This window comes from Mytilus galloprovincialis, chromosome 10 (assembly GCF_965363235.1).
Source record: "Mytilus galloprovincialis chromosome 10, xbMytGall1.hap1.1, whole genome shotgun sequence".
Classification (NCBI taxonomy): domain Eukaryota; kingdom Metazoa; phylum Mollusca; class Bivalvia; order Mytilida; family Mytilidae; genus Mytilus; species Mytilus galloprovincialis.
The window spans coordinates 11,852,052-11,859,120 of NC_134847.1; the positions used below are offsets into that span (position 1 = coordinate 11,852,052).

Sequence of the window (7,069 nt, forward strand, 5' to 3'; positions counted from 1 at the left end):
CCGTTATGGGAAATCAAACTAAATGATGGGAAAATTATCACTGAAGCCAGATACAGATTTGACGTTCTAATTGATCCTCATGAGGTACCAAAAGAACCAGTAATTCCTTCCTCCCCTCCTGCAGTAACAGAAGAACTTCTGCAACTTTTTCAATCTCAAATGTATGATTCTGATGATTCTGACATGCAGACAGTTACAGTCCTACCAGATCTCCCCCCTCCTCCAACAAATAATGAAAAATCACTTCAACCTGTTCAAAAAGATACCACTATGTCTAAATATGTTAGGCAGTTTGTTCCGATTGATGAAGAAGAAGTTGATATTTTTATAGCCAATCAGGAAAATAGAGGTACCTTGAAAAAAACTACATCAGACCTTCGCACACTTGTACAGTTCTTAGAGAAAAAAAATGAAAGAAGGGAAATACACAACATTCCACCCAAAGAATTGAACATCTTACTTAGCCAATTTTTCATATCTGCCAGAAAAAGTGACGGAGAAAACTATGAACCAGCAACATTAAAAGGCCAGTTTTGCAGTTTCAACCGATTCCTTAAGCGCCATGATTATGGACATGATCTTACCAAAAGTATAGAGTTTTGCAAAACTAGGGATGCACTTACAGCTAAACAGGTAGACTTGAAAAAAATGGGTAAGGGAAATGGAACTGGCAAGGCAGATGTGTTAACTGATGCAGATATTGATGCCTTGTTCAGCAGTGGACAGCTGGGATTATCAAATCCAACTGCATTACTCCATACAGTTTGGTTTTGTAATACCGTTTACTTTGGGCTTCGTGGTGTTACAGAGCATTATCAGATGAGGTGGGGAGATGTAAAACTTTGTAAAGATCACAAAAATAATGAATATATACAAATGAATGAAAGAAATACAAAAACCAGGACAGGAACAGATGTGAAAAATAAAAGGGAAATACCTCAGAGGGCTTGGGCCAATTTGACTGACCAGACAAGATGTCCTGTTGAGGCCTACAAGTTGTACAAATCAAAGCGTCCTGTAAATTTCTCCAAACCTGAGGATCCATTTTACATCCAAGAGAATACAAACCCAAATAAGTCCACAAGATGGTACAAATTAGTCAGATAGTGGGAGTAAATAAGCTGGGCAAGTTTATGAAGATAATGGCAGAAAAATCAGGTACAAAACAATCAATACACAAATACAAGGTGTCTACATTCTATAGGTTTAAAAACTTTTCTTTCTCCAACTTCAATGTGAAATCTATATAACTACCCTCGAGACAGTTGAAATTTCTCATTATAGGCATGAGGCTTGCCGGGTGCCTGGTAATGAGAAAATTCAACTGTTGAGTGTGTAGAATATTTTTTTTCTCAAGTTTGTAGAAAAGGTGACAAGAAATTCATTTTTTCAGATTCTAATCTTGGACCTACATTAAATGTGGAAACACTGGATGAAATGTTTGTAGTTGATAAAAAATGAAATTTGCCGAATTAAACCTTGTGAATAAAAGTGATCTGCATCCATAAATCAGTTCCAAACCCCTCCTATAACGTCTAGTTAACAGAAATAGTCCTTTAATCCTACATGTACATGTATCTGCACCCTCAAAAATGGATTTTGATTTTTTGCTTATCTTTAGCGAATAACTTAATTTTTCAAGAAAGTTTTAATGACTTCACTGAGAATGAAGAAATTTATTTCGTATTGCCTTCTACAAAAAAATAGGTGTGGTTAAGAGCTAAAAAAAAAGGTTAATAAAACAAAAATTCAGGATTTTGTACCAAATTACAAGTCCTACATGTACCATGTAACATTATTTACTAATGAGTTATCAAAAGTTTTAAAGTATGGGCCTTAGTCTTGATCAAATTAAAATTCACAATTAAATTTAAAACTTAGATAACTTTTAATTAGCTATATATACAGTACTACCTGTGACTTTATCTTACTAATGGTGGCCATAAAAAATATGTTCACCATGGTGGCCCTATATGTCCCTGTTGTTTTTTTAATACACAAGGTATTAATCAAAAACTAGTCAAGGATAAAGGGAAATCTTGAATGCATTGAAGTGTTAAAATTATATAACTTACAGGTCATGTGTCTCAGGTAAAATATATACATGTATGTGTTTGTCAAATTTAATAACTGTGTTTATGACAAGAAGTTCAAAAATAAAATGAAATAATAAAACTAGGTGAACAAACAGCTCAAAAAAAATAATTGTCTCATGACTATAAGTTTTAATATTATACCTTTTAAATAATTTTTAATCAATTTTGAATTTAAGTTATTTTTTATATTAAGCATCATTTTCAAATATAATTGCACACATTTGCAATGCCTGCCTTTTCTAATGAAAAGGTGTTTCTCAAATTAATTTTCTTAAATCAAAATTGTTTATTATTGTAGATAGACTGATCTGCATTCAACATTGTTTATAAACATATATGTTTAAGATTGTCTTTAGGACTTACGCTAAATAAAATTTAGGCAGTTAAATTGTTTCTCAATTAAATAACATATAAATATTAGAAATATTCATTACAGCAAAATTTGATAATATTTTTATTGTCATATGATATTTTAAACATGATCCATGTTTTAGAGGTTAAGCATTTCTTTTACTTTTTGTTTTTGGGTAAGAGACATTATTATGAGAAGGTAAATAATTTTCATATAGATTATCTCAAAGTTGTTTTGTTAATTTTACAATCAAGGAATAGGTGTTTTCGTTGACCTACAAGAGACACTGTTTACATATTCTATCCTTTCTAGGTATTTTATATTGTCCATTATTTTCTATTTCTAAATTATGACCAAAATTTCTACCTATTGACACAATCAAGTTTACAGTTTTTATCATAAGTTTTTATTCTTAGATTTTTCTTTCAGTTCATTTTTTATTAAAGACTTTAAAAGTCTTAATTCATTCAAGTCCCTGCAATTATTAACCTTATCTTAAGGGCCTAGGTTGAGAGAAATATTCTTTGCAAATGTATACCAAGAATATGTATCATGCCAGTCCAGCACTTTCAACAATATAATACACTGGGAAAAAAATATGATTTAATTAATAGACCATAAAAGTGTCACCATTTTTAGAAGTGCACATTATTTTTTCTGGAGACAAATTTTGAAAGAAATAAACCAAACTGAAAATAACATATTTAATAAATTTCAATTTCTTAAAATAATTTCTTTTCATAAGATTCACTTTATTCAGAGATAAGAACATTTTTCATTATGTTTAGCATTTTCAATGAGCATTTATCAAAATTTGATGATAACTAGGTGGGCATTTGGAAAATAAGTCTTTTCAGTGATTGTTTGTGCACATATATTACTCTTGTTTTGAGATTTGAAAAAAATTGAGATAAACAAAATTAGTTTTTTTCCTAAACCATATAATGAAACTTGTAGTTTTCCTGAATAATATTAGATGTTATCAAAATTTATTGTAAAAGGATTGATATTGATCATCTTATTTTGTTAAGAAACCGACTTGTTTAATACTTTTTTTTTTAAATATCATTTGCATGATTATAAGTTATTATTAATAGTAATAACTCATTTAATAATGCTAACAAACAATTGAATACAATGTACATCATGTACATTTATATAAACCTTTTACTTAAAAAAACAATTATTAAAAGTGTTTATTTCAAATGCTAGTGAATAACTTTATCTTTGACTTTTTGCCATTTCTACTCAAGATTCTTACCAAGAAGAAATTAAAAGAATAAGAAACAAAAAAGTAATGAAAAAAACCCATACAAAAATGAAAAAAAAAAACAAAAATAAAAATTTTAAATAACATTAAAACAAAAAAACAAATAATAAATTAAACAGACGAAAACAATATTTTATTCTACATTTTCAAAAAAAGGTGAAATGTCAATTTCAAAAGAAACCTGAGTTACCTGTACAGGTAAATTTTAATGAAACATACCAGCTGAAAACTTCAACCCTGATTGATTTTAACAGGTAACATAATGAGATAAAAAATCTACCTATGTTTTATGACCCCCAATAAATGGCCAACATCTCCAGATTGAATACCCCAATAAATGTTCACCATTGGATGTTGACCATGCAAGAGGGTGGACATAACTAAGAGGATGTCACAGGCTGTACTGTAGTAACACAAACAAACAAAATGGGAATCTAAATTTCCAATTATTGTAATTGGCCATCAGTTAATTTACCTTGCCCAGGATTCGAACCTGGATCACTCATCGATAGATAAGTGTACTACAGTTGTACTAACAAGGTTAAATATAATTCCAATTACATTAATGATCGTGTATTTCACTAGTGAGGAGAACACTTTTCTTTCGAAATGGGTTAACGTTGGTTGATGTATGATCTAAATTTTTGTTTTTAAGTTATAAAAAAAATATAGAAACAGATTCTTTCAAGGCTCAGCCTAAAATTCCATAATTAAGCTACCTTGATTAGAGAACTCAAATGATTTACTCATGATCAAAACAAAGTAAGAATAGATATCAATACATAAGGAAAAAAAATATGTATTTTCTGACAATTGTGAAATACATTTTCTCTTTTAATCCCTCAGTACATAAGTATAACTTTACCAATAACTCTTAAAAATAAATAGATAGTTAAATGTCTTCATCAAACAAAATTCAAATTAATACATATAAATTCAAAACAGAGAAATTATTATCATTTAAAAACAACACTTTTGTTGATGGTCTTTACAATTAAGTCTCAATGAGGACTTCGACAATGAGCAATTTCTCATACATACATTTTCATTACATGTACATCTATATATATAAAATTAATATTTTCAACAACTTTATCAAAAGTCAAACTGTCAAAACTTAAATGATTTCTGTTTGTTATTCTAGGTATTATAAAAGAAGTGGAAAACAGGACTGAAATTGATGATCAGGATGAGGGAGCAGAAAGGCATCTAACAAATCATTCTGCTCGACGTTTTATGCTCCAGAAGCTGGATGATGCAGGAGTCGAGCATAACCATATAAAGCAGGTAATAAACTAATTCCAATTATTATAAAGAAAAAAATATTTATTGTGCTATGTGAATTTAATTTAACTGCGACAAGCTCTCATGTGTTATTTAATAATGGCATTAAGGTCCAAACCATGAAATATTTTGATTCTCACAGGACAAAGTAGTCAAGGTATTTGTGAATGATCCGCCATTACACATCCCGAAAAATAGGTGATGTTTTTTAATGCCTCTAAATGAAAATGGAAGTGGAAATCATGTACATAACACAAACTGCATTATTTATTTTTTGTAAAAAACTTAACCTTGTATTATACATGTAGCATCTCAATTGAAAGCGGAGGAAAATATTGTAGGGGGATAGGTCAGAATCTGAGGTGTCGTCCCTAAATCCTGATTTTTTTTCTTAACCACATCCCAATTTCTCTTTCATTTTTAAAACTAATCCACATCCTAATTTCTCATTCTTTTATTAAAACTAATCCACAAGCACTTGTTTCTATCAATTTGAAGGTGGATAGAAACAAGTGTCAGTGGACTAATCTGTAACTGGCATGGTAAGTTCAATAATGTTGTCATGATTCAGTCATATACATGTATATATATATCCCGTCCAGAATTTAAAAATGTAAAAAGCATTATTCCTAAAACATGTAAAAAAATAAACGCAAGAATTTCTCATGTGTACGATTGTAACACTTTATTTTATATGTGCTTTTATTATGGTTTCTCATGAAGATTTTTTTTTGTTTTTCTCTGACATTTCAGATATCTGGACACAGAAATATACAAAGCATTTCTAGCTACTCTAAACTTAATCCAAGTAAACATAAAGAAATCGCCAGTTGTATTCTTGGTGGCTGCGATGACAGAATTCAGGCATCACAAACATTGGTCACGATAGACAATAACATGGGAGAAAGAAATGTCCATCAAACAACAACAACATCCGAGAGGCAGATCTCAGTTGGACAAGGTCAAGTCGCACCTGCCGGGCTTAACTATATTTTCGGGGCCCCAATATATGGAGGAACATTCAACATCAACATACATAGCGTACCTGACAATAACCCTCAGCAAAGGAAACGTAGGAGGGTCATATTTGACAGTGATAGTTCCCAGGAATAAGAGATATATGAACGGTGAACAGCTGTTCCGCCATTGCTGTAGTTAGTTTTGTAGATCCATCCGCGCTGATATTTCGGTGGACACGTTATTTTGTAGGAAATTATGAACAATTTGTTGAATTAAAAATATTGTCCTATTACTGAAATACTTGGTTAATATTATAAAATATTAAGTTACTGATTTGTTTGACTTTTTTCATGATTTAAAATATATTTCATTTGCAACCATGGCAACAAGATGCGTAGTAATCTCCCAATGGAAAACGAAACAGGCGGATAGAAAGGTTGGGAGAATTTGGACATTAAAATTAAAATTTTGTTGTTTTAAAAAATTAGAGAAACAGATTCTTACCTGAATATGAGTGAATTATCGGAGTTCTCCAATCTCGGTAGTTAAATTATGAAATATATTGAGGTAAGAATCTATATTTCTGCTTTGGTGTGTTATTTTTCTATCCATTGACTTCTCTTGAATTTAGAAACTTTAAAAAAAATGTCAAGTATCTAAGAACAAAAATATTAAAATCGGTGTGTTAGGTGTGCCGTTTTAATGTGTCACTTGTGTTACTTTGTAAAACAAAGTTTAAGTTGGGGTTATCTCTCTTTATGAATTTAAGTCAGAAATAGTTTCTCCCGGTAGAAGCACTTCCCCTTTGGAATTATGGGTATTTTAGCAAACAATATAATGCAGTTTTAACATCAAACTTGAGTTTAAAGGTATGTACAGTTATAGCGTAACTTTTATTTTTGTCCACAATGTTATTGCAATAATAAGCAGTCAAAACCGTTTTTTTTTCTAAAGTGAACATTGATTGGTTAAATATTTCTCAGTCATGTCCTGTGTTTGAATTTGTTTGTTAGCTTTTTGGTCATGAATGTTTGTCTCTAATATTTAATTAACTGTGCATTTGTATTCAGATATCGCAGATCAAATTTATTCGTTCATTGTTTAATC

At 30.3% G+C, this 7,069-nt stretch overlaps 1 long non-coding RNA gene across 1 annotated transcript; it reads left to right on the plus strand.

Moving 5' to 3' along the window:
• The first annotated feature begins 4,866 nt into the window (after positions 1-4,866).
• On the plus strand, positions 4,867-6,292 carry LOC143048972 (uncharacterized). The gene is made up of 2 exons (XR_012969967.1): positions 4,867-5,005; positions 5,756-6,292. It is a non-coding gene; the product is annotated as an uncharacterized LOC143048972 (long non-coding RNA).
• Positions 6,293-7,069: the final 777 nt, after the last annotated feature.